This window comes from Carassius gibelio, chromosome A14, assembly GCF_023724105.1.
Source record: "Carassius gibelio isolate Cgi1373 ecotype wild population from Czech Republic chromosome A14, carGib1.2-hapl.c, whole genome shotgun sequence".
NCBI lineage: Eukaryota > Metazoa > Chordata > Actinopteri > Cypriniformes > Cyprinidae > Carassius > Carassius gibelio.
In genome coordinates, this window is record NC_068384.1 from 21,548,633 (window position 1) to 21,563,943 (window position 15,311).

Genomic DNA, 15,311 nt, shown 5'->3' on the forward strand with positions numbered 1-15,311 from the left:
TGTATCTAAAAGACGAGAGAGTCAAACTAAATTTATTTCCTTCATCTACACCGATGAAGTGACGTACACCGTTTTTTTCTTTGGGGAAACGTGAACTACACCACACACACTAAACTTACCAGCCACAGCTGCTGTGCAGACCTAAGGGAAAGAGCCCTGAGTTCTCTAACCCCATTTTTGGATTTTTTGCGTCAACAGAGAGATATTTTTGGGCCCCTGGAAGTCGAGAGGTGGTGTCCGGGATAGTGGTCAGTGGACGGATGGACCGTGCACAACCAGGTTCAGACCTCAGGTCTGGACCTTGGACGTTTCATTCCTCTAACCAGCCAGTGCCTTCGTCTCTGAGCTTTCTCTGGGCCCCTCTTTGGTGACCGGGGGCCCCGGAATTTTTTGTGGGGATGCAAAAATAGTAAAAACACATAACTGAGACAGTTAAAACAATTCGTTTTTATTTTTGAAAAATAAGTGGTTTGGTGTGAGTGGGGAACACGCCCACTCAGAAAAAAACATAAATACATGGCTGCTGTAGAGAATTCCAGCCATTTGTGTCCAACGCTTGCCTGAGGAAGGATCAGAAAATCCGAAACGTCGCGATAGGCCTTGGACACAGGATTTTGGGCCTCCATCATGAGACTGGGTGATGTAGAGAGCCACATATATGAGAAGAGAGTCAAATAAAGTGTATCTAAAAGACGAGAGAGTCAAACTGAATTTATTGAAGTGTATCTAAAAGACGAGAGAGTCAAACTAAATTTATTTCCTTCATCTACACCGATGAAGTGACGTACACCGTTTTTTTCTTTGGGGAAACGTGAACTACACCACACACACTAAACTTACCAGCCACAGCTGCTGTGCAGACCTAAGGGAAAGAGCCCTGAGTTCTCTAACCCCATTTTTGGATTTTTTGCGTCAACAGAGAGATATTTTTGGGCCCCTGGAAGTCGAGAGGTGGTGTCCGGGATAGTGGTCAGTGGACGGATGGACCGTGCACAACCAGGTTCAGACCTCAGGTCTGGACCTTGGACGTTTCATTCCTCTAACCAGCCAGTGCCTTCGTCTCTGAGCTTTCTCTGGGCCCCTCTTTGGTGACCGGGGGCCCCGGAATTTTTTGTGGGGATGCAAAAATAGTAAAAACACATAACTGAGACAGTTAAAACAATTCGTTTTTATTTTTGAAAAATAAGTGGTTTGGTGTGAGTGGGGAACACGCCCACTCAGAAAAAAACATAAATACATGGCTGCTGTAGAGAATTCCAGCCATTTGTGTCCAACGCTTGCCTGAGGAAGGATCAGAAAATCCGAAACGTCGCGATAGGCCTTGGACACAGGATTTTGGGCCTCCATCATGAGACTGGGTGATGTAGAGAGCCACATATATGAGAAGAGAGTCAAATAAAGTGTATCTAAAAGACGAGAGAGTCAAACTGAATTTATTGAAGTGTATCTAAAAGACGAGAGAGTCAAACTAAATTTATTTCCTTCATCTACACCGATGAAGTGACGTACACCGTTTTTTTCTTTGGGGAAACGTGAACTACACCACACACACTAAACTTACCAGCCACAGCTGCTGTGCAGACCTAAGGGAAAGAGCCCTGAGTTCTCTAACCCCATTTTTGGATTTTTTGCGTCAACAGAGAGATATTTTTGGGCCCCTGGAAGTCGAGAGGTGGTGTCCGGGATAGTGGTCAGTGGACGGATGGACCGTGCACAACCAGGTTCAGACCTCAGGTCTGGACCTTGGACGTTTCATTCCTCTAACCAGCCAGTGCCTTCGTCTCTGAGCTTTCTCTGGGCCCCTCTTTGGTGACCGGGGGCCCCGGAATTTTTTGTGGGGATGCAAAAATAGTAAAAACACATAACTGAGACAGTTAAAACAATTCGTTTTTATTTTTGAAAAATAAGTGGTTTGGTGTGAGTGGGGAACACGCCCACTCAGAAAAAAACATAAATACATGGCTGCTGTAGAGAATTCCAGCCATTTGTGTCCAACGCTTGCCTGAGGAAGGATCAGAAAATCCGAAACGTCGCGATAGGCCTTGGACACAGGATTTTGGGCCTCCATCATGAGACTGGGTGATGTAGAGAGCCACATATATGAGAAGAGAGTCAAATAAAGTGTATCTAAAAGACGAGAGAGTCAAACTGAATTTATTGAAGTGTATCTAAAAGACGAGAGAGTCAAACTAAATTTATTTCCTTCATCTACACCGATGAAGTGACGTACACCGTTTTTTTCTTTGGGGAAACGTGAACTACACCACACACACTAAACTTACCAGCCACAGCTGCTGTGCAGACCTAAGGGAAAGAGCCCTGAGTTCTCTAACCCCATTTTTGGATTTTTTGCGTCAACAGAGAGATATTTTTGGGCCCCTGGAAGTCGAGAGGTGGTGTCCGGGATAGTGGTCAGTGGACGGATGGACCGTGCACAACCAGGTTCAGACCTCAGGTCTGGACCTTGGACGTTTCATTCCTCTAACCAGCCAGTGCCTTCGTCTCTGAGCTTTCTCTGGGCCCCTCTTTGGTGACCGGGGGCCCCGGAATTTTTTGTGGGGATGCAAAAATAGTAAAAACACATAACTGAGACAGTTAAAACAATTCGTTTTTATTTTTGAAAAATAAGTGGTTTGGTGTGAGTGGGGAACACGCCCACTCAGAAAAAAACATAAATACATGGCTGCTGTAGAGAATTCCAGCCATTTGTGTCCAACGCTTGCCTGAGGAAGGATCAGAAAATCCGAAACGTCGCGATAGGCCTTGGACACAGGATTTTGGGCCTCCATCATGAGACTGGGTGATGTAGAGAGCCACATATATGAGAAGAGAGTCAAATAAAGTGTATCTAAAAGACGAGAGAGTCAAACTGAATTTATTGAAGTGTATCTAAAAGACGAGAGAGTCAAACTAAATTTATTTCCTTCATCTACACCGATGAAGTGACGTACACCGTTTTTTTCTTTGGGGAAACGTGAACTACACCACACACACTAAACTTACCAGCCACAGCTGCTGTGCAGACCTAAGGGAAAGAGCCCTGAGTTCTCTAACCCCATTTTTGGATTTTTTGCGTCAACAGAGAGATATTTTTGGGCCCCTGGAAGTCGAGAGGTGGTGTCCGGGATAGTGGTCAGTGGACGGATGGACCGTGCACAACCAGGTTCAGACCTCAGGTCTGGACCTTGGACGTTTCATTCCTCTAACCAGCCAGTGCCTTCGTCTCTGAGCTTTCTCTGGGCCCCTCTTTGGTGACCGGGGGCCCCGGAATTTTTTGTGGGGATGCAAAAATAGTAAAAACACATAACTGAGACAGTTAAAACAATTCGTTTTTATTTTTGAAAAATAAGTGGTTTGGTGTGAGTGGGGAACACGCCCACTCAGAAAAAAACATAAATACATGGCTGCTGTAGAGAATTCCAGCCATTTGTGTCCAACGCTTGCCTGAGGAAGGATCAGAAAATCCGAAACGTCGCGATAGGCCTTGGACACAGGATTTTGGGCCTCCATCATGAGACTGGGTGATGTAGAGAGCCACATATATGAGAAGAGAGTCAAATAAAGTGTATCTAAAAGACGAGAGAGTCAAACTGAATTTATTGAAGTGTATCTAAAAGACGAGAGAGTCAAACTAAATTTATTTCCTTCATCTACACCGATGAAGTGACGTACACCGTTTTTTTCTTTGGGGAAACGTGAACTACACCACACACACTAAACTTACCAGCCACAGCTGCTGTGCAGACCTAAGGGAAAGAGCCCTGAGTTCTCTAACCCCATTTTTGGATTTTTTGCGTCAACAGAGAGATATTTTTGGGCCCCTGGAAGTCGAGAGGTGGTGTCCGGGATAGTGGTCAGTGGACGGATGGACCGTGCACAACCAGGTTCAGACCTCAGGTCTGGACCTTGGACGTTTCATTCCTCTAACCAGCCAGTGCCTTCGTCTCTGAGCTTTCTCTGGGCCCCTCTTTGGTGACCGGGGGCCCCGGAATTTTTTGTGGGGATGCAAAAATAGTAAAAACACATAACTGAGACAGTTAAAACAATTCGTTTTTATTTTTGAAAAATAAGTGGTTTGGTGTGAGTGGGGAACACGCCCACTCAGAAAAAAACATAAATACATGGCTGCTGTAGAGAATTCCAGCCATTTGTGTCCAACGCTTGCCTGAGGAAGGATCAGAAAATCCGAAACGTCGCGATAGGCCTTGGACACAGGATTTTGGGCCTCCATCATGAGACTGGGTGATGTAGAGAGCCACATATATGAGAAGAGAGTCAAATAAAGTGTATCTAAAAGACGAGAGAGTCAAACTGAATTTATTGAAGTGTATCTAAAAGACGAGAGAGTCAAACTAAATTTATTTCCTTCATCTACACCGATGAAGTGACGTACACCGTTTTTTTCTTTGGGGAAACGTGAACTACACCACACACACTAAACTTACCAGCCACAGCTGCTGTGCAGACCTAAGGGAAAGAGCCCTGAGTTCTCTAACCCCATTTTTGGATTTTTTGCGTCAACAGAGAGATATTTTTGGGCCCCTGGAAGTCGAGAGGTGGTGTCCGGGATAGTGGTCAGTGGACGGATGGACCGTGCACAACCAGGTTCAGACCTCAGGTCTGGACCTTGGACGTTTCATTCCTCTAACCAGCCAGTGCCTTCGTCTCTGAGCTTTCTCTGGGCCCCTCTTTGGTGACCGGGGGCCCCGGAATTTTTTGTGGGGATGCAAAAATAGTAAAAACACATAACTGAGACAGTTAAAACAATTCGTTTTTATTTTTGAAAAATAAGTGGTTTGGTGTGAGTGGGGAACACGCCCACTCAGAAAAAAACATAAATACATGGCTGCTGTAGAGAATTCCAGCCATTTGTGTCCAACGCTTGCCTGAGGAAGGATCAGAAAATCCGAAACGTCGCGATAGGCCTTGGACACAGGATTTTGGGCCTCCATCATGAGACTGGGTGATGTAGAGAGCCACATATATGAGAAGAGAGTCAAATAAAGTGTATCTAAAAGACGAGAGAGTCAAACTGAATTTATTGAAGTGTATCTAAAAGACGAGAGAGTCAAACTAAATTTATTTCCTTCATCTACACCGATGAAGTGACGTACACCGTTTTTTTCTTTGGGGAAACGTGAACTACACCACACACACTAAACTTACCAGCCACAGCTGCTGTGCAGACCTAAGGGAAAGAGCCCTGAGTTCTCTAACCCCATTTTTGGATTTTTTGCGTCAACAGAGAGATATTTTTGGGCCCCTGGAAGTCGAGAGGTGGTGTCCGGGATAGTGGTCAGTGGACGGATGGACCGTGCACAACCAGGTTCAGACCTCAGGTCTGGACCTTGGACGTTTCATTCCTCTAACCAGCCAGTGCCTTCGTCTCTGAGCTTTCTCTGGGCCCCTCTTTGGTGACCGGGGGCCCCGGAATTTTTTGTGGGGATGCAAAAATAGTAAAAACACATAACTGAGACAGTTAAAACAATTCGTTTTTATTTTTGAAAAATAAGTGGTTTGGTGTGAGTGGGGAACACGCCCACTCAGAAAAAAACATAAATACATGGCTGCTGTAGAGAATTCCAGCCATTTGTGTCCAACGCTTGCCTGAGGAAGGATCAGAAAATCCGAAACGTCGCGATAGGCCTTGGACACAGGATTTTGGGCCTCCATCATGAGACTGGGTGATGTAGAGAGCCACATATATGAGAAGAGAGTCAAATAAAGTGTATCTAAAAGACGAGAGAGTCAAACTGAATTTATTGAAGTGTATCTAAAAGACGAGAGAGTCAAACTAAATTTATTTCCTTCATCTACACCGATGAAGTGACGTACACCGTTTTTTTCTTTGGGGAAACGTGAACTACACCACACACACTAAACTTACCAGCCACAGCTGCTGTGCAGACCTAAGGGAAAGAGCCCTGAGTTCTCTAACCCCATTTTTGGATTTTTTGCGTCAACAGAGAGATATTTTTGGGCCCCTGGAAGTCGAGAGGTGGTGTCCGGGATAGTGGTCAGTGGACGGATGGACCGTGCACAACCAGGTTCAGACCTCAGGTCTGGACCTTGGACGTTTCATTCCTCTAACCAGCCAGTGCCTTCGTCTCTGAGCTTTCTCTGGGCCCCTCTTTGGTGACCGGGGGCCCCGGAATTTTTTGTGGGGATGCAAAAATAGTAAAAACACATAACTGAGACAGTTAAAACAATTCGTTTTTATTTTTGAAAAATAAGTGGTTTGGTGTGAGTGGGGAACACGCCCACTCAGAAAAAAACATAAATACATGGCTGCTGTAGAGAATTCCAGCCATTTGTGTCCAACGCTTGCCTGAGGAAGGATCAGAAAATCCGAAACGTCGCGATAGGCCTTGGACACAGGATTTTGGGCCTCCATCATGAGACTGGGTGATGTAGAGAGCCACATATATGAGAAGAGAGTCAAATAAAGTGTATCTAAAAGACGAGAGAGTCAAACTGAATTTATTGAAGTGTATCTAAAAGACGAGAGAGTCAAACTAAATTTATTTCCTTCATCTACACCGATGAAGTGACGTACACCGTTTTTTTCTTTGGGGAAACGTGAACTACACCACACACACTAAACTTACCAGCCACAGCTGCTGTGCAGACCTAAGGGAAAGAGCCCTGAGTTCTCTAACCCCATTTTTGGATTTTTTGCGTCAACAGAGAGATATTTTTGGGCCCCTGGAAGTCGAGAGGTGGTGTCCGGGATAGTGGTCAGTGGACGGATGGACCGTGCACAACCAGGTTCAGACCTCAGGTCTGGACCTTGGACGTTTCATTCCTCTAACGTTCAACCGTTTAAGCTAAGTTCAGCTTGGGGCTAATTCACACCTCCCCTACCACGAGGTCCTACCTGTTTAAAATAACTGAGGGTTACATCTCTTATCAAGTTCCTTATTAACTGTATATAGGGAGCATCAGAACCCAGGATTGTCACAAAAATCTAATTTTGTTCTGTTGCCTGGAACATCATCGCATCCCTTGCCAATTTTTTATTTTTTTCGTTTTTTTCCCCCCGGGAAATTTTAATTTCACAATAACCAACAAAAAAAGTCCTTTCCTTGAACCAAAATTCTTAAATCAATATACACAAACCAAGACACTCCATGAATCAAATCAAAACCCGAAGAAGGAAAAGAAAATTCTCTCTGACCAAGAATTCCACTTTCTAATCAGATGCGATATGGTCCAGCCAATGCCGGAACATGGCCGTCGCCGTTCGCTCCCTCCAATGAATCTTGTCCCCTTCAGTGTTAAATCTCTCCCTAGCTAGCAGTGGGATCCCCCGGCCCACCTCCTCGATGCACTTATTAATCATCTGCAGGTTCTCCACCTGCCTCCTCGGTAATCCCCGGTTAAAATTGATCTCTGGGATATACACCCGGGCCCCCGGGAATGTCGATCCAGCCGCTTCCAGCAGCCACTGGATGGCCTTTTTTATTGAGGCCCGGTTCCCATCCTCCCGATCATTTAGTCCGAACGCCAGGACCACCTTCCTGACCTGATCCGACACAGGGGTCCCACACCTGACCACATTCAAGGCCTGGGCCAGGTTCCCTCCCGGGTAACAATGCACCTCAACTCTATCGTCCTCCATGGGCACGAACCTTCCCACATTCGAATCCCCCAGGATGACCACTGGCCTGCTGGGGGCCAAACTCCAATTAGACCGCCTACCCCCATGACGATCATGCCGTAGGTGCAAACTTAAACCCCCTGGCCAGGGGTTACCGCCCCCCGCCCCCTGCTCCTTCGGGGCCTCGGGATCTTTTGGGGCTGCTGGCTCCTTCTCCTGTGCTGACTGACCTCCAGCCTTCAGTTCTGCTTGGTCCCCCGGACCAACCAGCCCCGGTTCCGGGGTCCAGAACCAGTCCATCTCTTCTTGAATTTGCTCCCACTCCGCCTCATGATCCCTCGGTTCCTGCTCCCCTACAACCTGGACCTGCCTCTTTTCCGGGGTATCCTTCCTCCGCCTCCCCCTCGGAGGCTCCTCTACCGCTGCCACTACCTGCCCCTCCTCCCCTCTCACCCGGACCTTACAGGTTCTTGGCGATGTTCCGGGCTGCTCCTGCTGGCAATGCCCCTGCCGTGACCCTTCCCCTTCCTTCTCCCCTCCTGGTCCCCTTTCAATCCCCTTCCCCTCCATAATCCCCTCCACCTCCACTGTTGCCCTGGCCAGGGTCAGTTCGTTCACCGTTTTTAAATCCTTACGGGCCCACCTCATGGCCACCTGCCATGCCTCCCTCCAACGCCTTCCTGAGGCCTCCTGCAACTCCCCCGTGGCCCCCTCCAGGGCATCCTGGTAATGGGCATGTAGAATGTCCACCCCCGTGTTGAACCAATTCTTGGCATTGCCAAAGATCAGCCACCTAGTGGTCATTGAGGGGAGAGCCGCGTGAACTCCCTCCACTAGACTGTTTGCCACCCTCTCCAGGGTCCTTGGCCCCCGCCTTTGCTCCTCCGCCGCCTGGACCATGTGAAAGTGGTGGAACGCTTTCAAAAATTTGCTCAACGACTTGATCAATCGCCGGAACTCCAGATCCTCCGCCATGTCAAATAAACTCTCTACAATACAGAAAAAATCTATCCTGTCAACCGACCAAGAATCTCCAAATCCTCCCCACATGCATCCCCAACATACACACCCAGCCCCCCCGGGAACTATATTATTTAAATCCGGAGACCAGGAGAGGATAGACCTGTCCGGGCCACGCCTCCCCCCTAGGGGCCTGTCCGGGCCCGGTCCGCTCCCCCTTCCTCCTCCCCCGGGGCTCCACCAGCCTGTGGATGTCCCGTATAGCACGTCCGATGGCTCTGGCGATAATCTTTTTTCTATAAAGCACGACAGTGACACCCTGACGGGATATACTGTGTACATATTACAACAGCTCCCCCCAATGAGGCGCACGTCCCTCAAAGGTTTGGAATAGGGAGCTGAGGAAAAAGGCACTGGCCGACGCTCGTTAGCTTATACCGGCTCCCCGTCCGAGGGAATTTTGTGGGCCCCCCAATAATTCAGAACCTGAGTTCCCATCCCCAACTGGGCGCATAAGTTTCCTGAGAAAAAGCCTAAACTGACCCTAGCCCGCGTCCTCCACAGACCTCCCGGTTCATCCACCCCTGTCCAACACTGCCCCCGATGCTCTCCCCATCTCCAGCCCACTCAGATCCCATCTTGCAGACCGGACGACGGCTCGAGCCCATGGGACCCATCCGGCTTCACATGCCCCCGTTTATTAACCCCCGGTACCGACGAATTCCCCGAAGCCCTTACCAACTCTATCCATCTGTGTCTCCCCACTGGGAGGCGCCTTCCGTTTATCCGATCCAGACTCCCCTCTGAAAAGCACCTGACAATCCAGCACCGCCGTTCCCCGTAGTCACCCGACCCCCGTTCCTAAGGTTTCGCTCAACTTGGGCCCCGCTGGCCTTTCCTAGTCTCCCCAGAGCAAGCATCGGGAGAAATGTTTAAGACACATTATCAATAGCGTACCCCAGGATCCTCAGATGTTTCAGTTCTTTAAACGCTAGACACCCTCCACCGGGGCGACCCGCCCAGGGTGATCAGACCTCGGCGTGTGTCTCATAGTCAATTGGCTAATGCGACCTTGACCGGATCCGCAATGCCACTGTTGGGATCCCGATAACTCTCGAACAACCACCCCCGGCTGCCTGAACCCACTTTACCAAGGCAAGAAAATCCTGAACTGGACTCTTCCACTAGCCCTATCCCCCTCTACATCCTCCCTCCCCACCATGGTTAAGATTAGAGTATGGATCAGTTCAGAGCCATTACCCACCCCCCCAGGACTATATTTAAATCCGCAGACCAGGAGAGGATAGACCTGTCCGGGCCACGCCTCCCCCCTAGGGGCCTGTCCGGGCCCGGTCCGCTCCCCCTTCCTCCTCCCCCGGGGCTCAAGGCCCAAGGGGATGAGGGAGGGAGCAAAACATATATTAACCCCGCCCAAGCACCCCTCCTACAAATGGAACCACAAGTCCCTCCACTCTCTTCCAGGTCTTCCAATCTCACGACACCATGGATACAGAAGGTGCAAGGCCCCTGAGCAAGCCAACTCCGAACTGGCGAACCCGCCCCGAGCCCGAAGGCCCAGACCGAGTAATCCCGGCCCGGCATCACACCCCCTACCCGGTGAGACCAGAAGAGCAGTGGGGAGCCCCACCCACTAGTCTGTGGTTTTCCGGTGTATCACGTACGATGGCTCTGGCGATAATCTTTTTTCTTTAAATATTACAACAGCTACAACTTTTTTTTTTTTTTTTTTTTACAGAATGAAGATGTATACTTTTTATTTTGCCTGATTCAGAAGATACATGTTTCCTTGAAAAGACAAAACTGTTAAATTTACCCTGATCTTCAAACCAAAAAATGTTTTTTTCATTTTGCCTTGCTACATGCAAAGTGTTACTTTTTATCAACTAGATTTGAGAATGCTCAAAAATATTAAAAGTTATAGACACTGAAGTGCCTTGAATTTTTTTTTTACCACTATTAAATATTTTTTTAATTGATATGAAAATACATGAAATGATACCTGGAGCAATCTAGAAAAGTAACTGGTTGAAAGTCACATGTCTCATGAGTTTCTATTTCAAATCTGAATAAGATATCATGAAAAATGAGACTCCTGCAAATATTTCTATGAGACTATGTCTACACCCCGCACCCCCAAATATATAAAAAAATTACTAACAGTACTGAAGGCTTCTACAAACTATTTTGTCATTAAACATATAACTGCATAGTTTTTTTTTTCAATTATAGAATACTAGACAGAAACTTAGACATCATATAAGTGATTGATTTGAGCACTAGAAAAATACAATAAGAATAATTTGAGTAAGAAAAATAAGAATAACAAGAAAAAAAAAAATGTAACTTTATTTGCCAGTTACAGAAAATCCTGAGATTGCTAGAAATGCAGCATTTACTATGAATTATGATGCAAATAAGTGCTGATGGCCACGTATACATATGGTAATAACACAAATGTGCCAAAGTAAATAATTCACTCTCTCTATTCATATAGATGCGTTCACTTTGATAGCTGTGATCATACAGTAATAGCGAGCTGATTTGGGCTGATTTGCACTCAGAGCCATGTATCTGCATGGTAATCATGCAGATACATTCACATTTAACATAAAACACACTCTCACATATATAAAAACTGTTGAAAATAAAACAAACAAAGAAAAAGGCGATCGCTATAAGTTCCACCTCCATCAGCTGACAGGTTCCTCAGAGCACGTCATGAGGGAGCGCCAAAATTCAAATATACTATCTTTCGCCTACCTTTCATTCATTCTTTTTTCCAGTGGAAACTGTACGCTGTAAAACCATGCCGTTTTTTTACTACCAAGACACAGTTTCTGACCATGAGTTATTCCATAACGGACACAAACAATTCTGTTACTGAAGAACTGAAATGTAAACAAAGGAATTATGATCCATATTACAACGTTATTGCTTCGTTGGGCTAAATGTGCTCCATGAGATGTCGATCAGTGGACCCTTACCTTCCTAACTAAACAGGGATTTACAGCTGTGGATGAGTTTATGACTCATTATTATGACCGATCTGGTATGTACAGCGTTTCAATTGCTCATGTGTTTGTGTACTGCTTACACAAATGTAGCAAATATAGTCTTTATAAGCTTTCCACTGAAAAACACCAATCTGTCATCGATGCTTGAGGCTTAGATCTTTATAATGATACATAGTTTGTCAAGATTAAATTTTTCCCGTTACATTTAATCTAATCGTAAACACTGACTCATGCGAGTTTAGAGGCTATCAGGACGAGGGCGTTCTGGTGCTGGTTAACAGACTGACAGTTGTAGCTCAAAGTTATTATCATTATTATTATTTATACTCTGAGTATGTGAGTCATCTGACTAATATTACTGCATAAGCATGACCAACTAATTGATGAGTGACACTGACTAGTTTTCAGAATTGCAAGCAGTTGTACATTTATTGCGCTGAATTAAGTTTCTCCATCCTGAATTAGGAACTGATGACAGATCAAGGTATCAACTGTTGCTATTTCACAGCTGTTTAAAGTCCCATGTGGAAATTAAACATAGTGACACATGTAATTACACTTTCAGATATGTACATAGCAAGGAAAAGTGTGTTTTAAGTTTAAGTAACAGGTAACACTCACCATATGCTAGATCATCACTTGTAAAGGCTTTGATCTTGTCCAACCATCCAGATGGTCGGTCACCACCATTACTACAGCATTCAGAATTATTATTGCTGGTAATTCACGAAATTAGCACTGAGAATCATCCAGGGCTGCTGCATGTATATCTGTATTGATGTGACCTGTACAAAGTTAATTTGCATGCCAATTTATACACAAAACTTAGAACAAATTAATATTTTTAATAATTTAATATTACCTATTATTATGCATTTAATAAATACCTTTTATCTGCAGCTTATAACACTTTCTGAAAGTATAATTTATAAAGTATAATTTATTCAGAACCACAATTTAATCATTATTGTTGAATCGTAATGATGAGTTTTGATTCAAATTTAAGAATGAAAATTTGCATTTATGAATGAAAAAAATGATCCCAATAAAGGTCACTGACCTCTAGTGTTGATAGGGCTGTTCTACCAGAATGACCTACAATAATTGGCACAAAACTGTAAAGGCTCACTAGGATGGATGGAAATCACACTAGAACTCCTCAGAGAAACACTGAGAATCTCACGTGTTCTCTTTGCCATCAGTCCTTCAGATGGGATGGAAGAGAATTGGCCCCAACCTTGAACTATTTTTATTAACCATAAGAAGGATCAAGCAAACAGCTGTAAAGGGTGACACATTTTCCAGAGCTTATATGGTCCTTTGGATCTCTTGAGTAAACCCACTGTTATTCTGTGAAGAGTCTCACTTCTGCCAAGAGAAGACCCAGGGTCTTGAAGGAATCGGAAGAAATGTTGCTCCCTGTTGCTGCTATAATCAAACACATCTTAATTTAACCCCTCATTTTCTGTTAATCTTTTGTGATTATTTTGTGGTACTCAGAGACCTACACCACTCTTTTGTCTTGTAAAAACGACAGGCAACGAACAAACAGGGGATGAACTTTGGTCAAACCAAACTTTTCAGACAAACCCATCACATGTCACCAGGGCAGGATTTCTTTTCGTCAGGGAACCATGTCAGACCCATCCGTTTGTATTTGGTTCAAGAGGCCAGCTCTGTCAACAGACACACATGGTGAAAAAGGATCATGGCCGCCTTTGATATGAATTATTAATAAAAGTGCTTGAGCTGCAAAAGTCCTGCTACTGTACACCAGAAACATGGAGACGCTCCCCCACAGCTGAACCAGAGCCATACAACAGGCTTCACTTTTAACACCGCGTCCCAACATACCATATAAGAAATGCCTGATCCTATACAAATCTACACTGTGCTCTTTCTTTAAGCAGTTCACCACATTCCAAAATCAATGGTGAGTTTATGCTTGTATCTTGATATTCATGAGGAAGTTTAGCAGTTACTTTACTCCTGTGGCTTCTTATGAAATATGAATAAACCATTACAGAGAACATTTATGCTTTGTATTTAGATTGCATTCCTTCTCGCACAACAAACCATCTTCATTAGTATGACTTAGGCCTATTTATAAGTGCACCAAGCTTGCAGATTTCTTGAAACTGTACTCCTGAGCCATCTGACAGCTCCTCCATGGCCGTGCCTGCATTGGTGGAGTGCCAGCTGGATTAACTGAGGAGCAGCATCTGATTCCCATTCCCTCTCAGCCAAATGTCTAGGATATTCACTCTGTTAATCACACAACCTTTCAAGTGGACAGAGTGGAAACATTTATTGTGAAGGCTGCACTATGCTTGTCTTGAATTCATTATTTACTGCCCTTTAGTAGTCCTTTAGGCAATCAACTTAATTCTATTTGCCTAATCTTATATTTAACCAAGACATTTTTCAGATTTAAAATCTTTTACGTGAGTGTCCTGGACAAAATCGGCAACCCAGTGTAACTTGTACACAAAACGATTCAAGACATTAAAAATAGTTACAAATTGTTAACTGATCCTCCAATTCTCAAATTATATAGTTTAATTTATTATTTTTTTGTTTGATTGATTCAGGTTATACAGTAGGTCCTGAAAGAGACATTTTGGGAACAGTGAAAATAATTACCAACAATATTACGTTTATCAAAACAAAAATATGAAGGCAGAAGACCAACACATCTTTGTTGAATCTTTAGTGTAATTATTGTTTGAGCCTTTTTTGACCTTCTCTTTGCTGCTTTTGATTGCGGAACATGGTTTACACTCTATGGTTTAACTTGGTGAAAACACTTTGTTAAACACTGTTTATGTTAGAAAATATTTGTTAAAGTGAAAGGAAGCTATACAGTATACACAATCCCTTTCTACTTGTGGGAATCCCCAGTGGAGCATCTATCACAGAGAAAAAAAAAACATTAAAAAAATTAATCTTTAAATTGTTATAATGGGATAAATCCATTTATATCCTATATGACCTTCACAAAGGAAATAATTATTTTGTTTATACTTTAAGACCAAGTGCTTAAAGATGCAAAAAATATATATCTAAATGCAAACACATTGCAATGACTTCTCTTATCAATAAGTCTATAGGGTGTGTAACTGAATCCTAGGATAAAAACCGCAGAAGAATTTATCAAACATACATACATAGACAGCAAAACCCAACCTATTATAACCAAATACAGTGCTGCTGTGCTGCTGGGACAACATCTTGATTATTTATAAAAGGAGACATCTTAGACATCAAGGACAGCCAACCACTGGGAAGGTGAGTCAAGATTCTGCAATGCCAAATTATTTTTTTTATTGTTATTTTTGGTTGACATTTATAGGGATGTTTACTTATGTTCAAATAAAATGTTCAGAACTGAAGAAAAATGAATACCTCTTAACAGTTTTTCACAGTCAACTGCAATCATGGGAGATGGTGAAATTTAGTGTTTTGGGCCGGTGGACATTTAACTCCAAAAGCCAGAAAGAGAGAGAATTGAGGCTCAGAACACCCCCTTTGATGCCAAAATGGCATTCTTTGTGAAAGATGCTGAGGAGATGTAACTGAAGGGTACACTCTTGTTAGCAGAGAGGGTGGTAAAGCTGTCATCAAAACTTACAGTGGGAAAGTAAGTGTGGTACCAGTAAAGAAGTAAACCTTCTTTACAGTCTGAATACACCACCCCCTGATGATGGGCAAAAGGA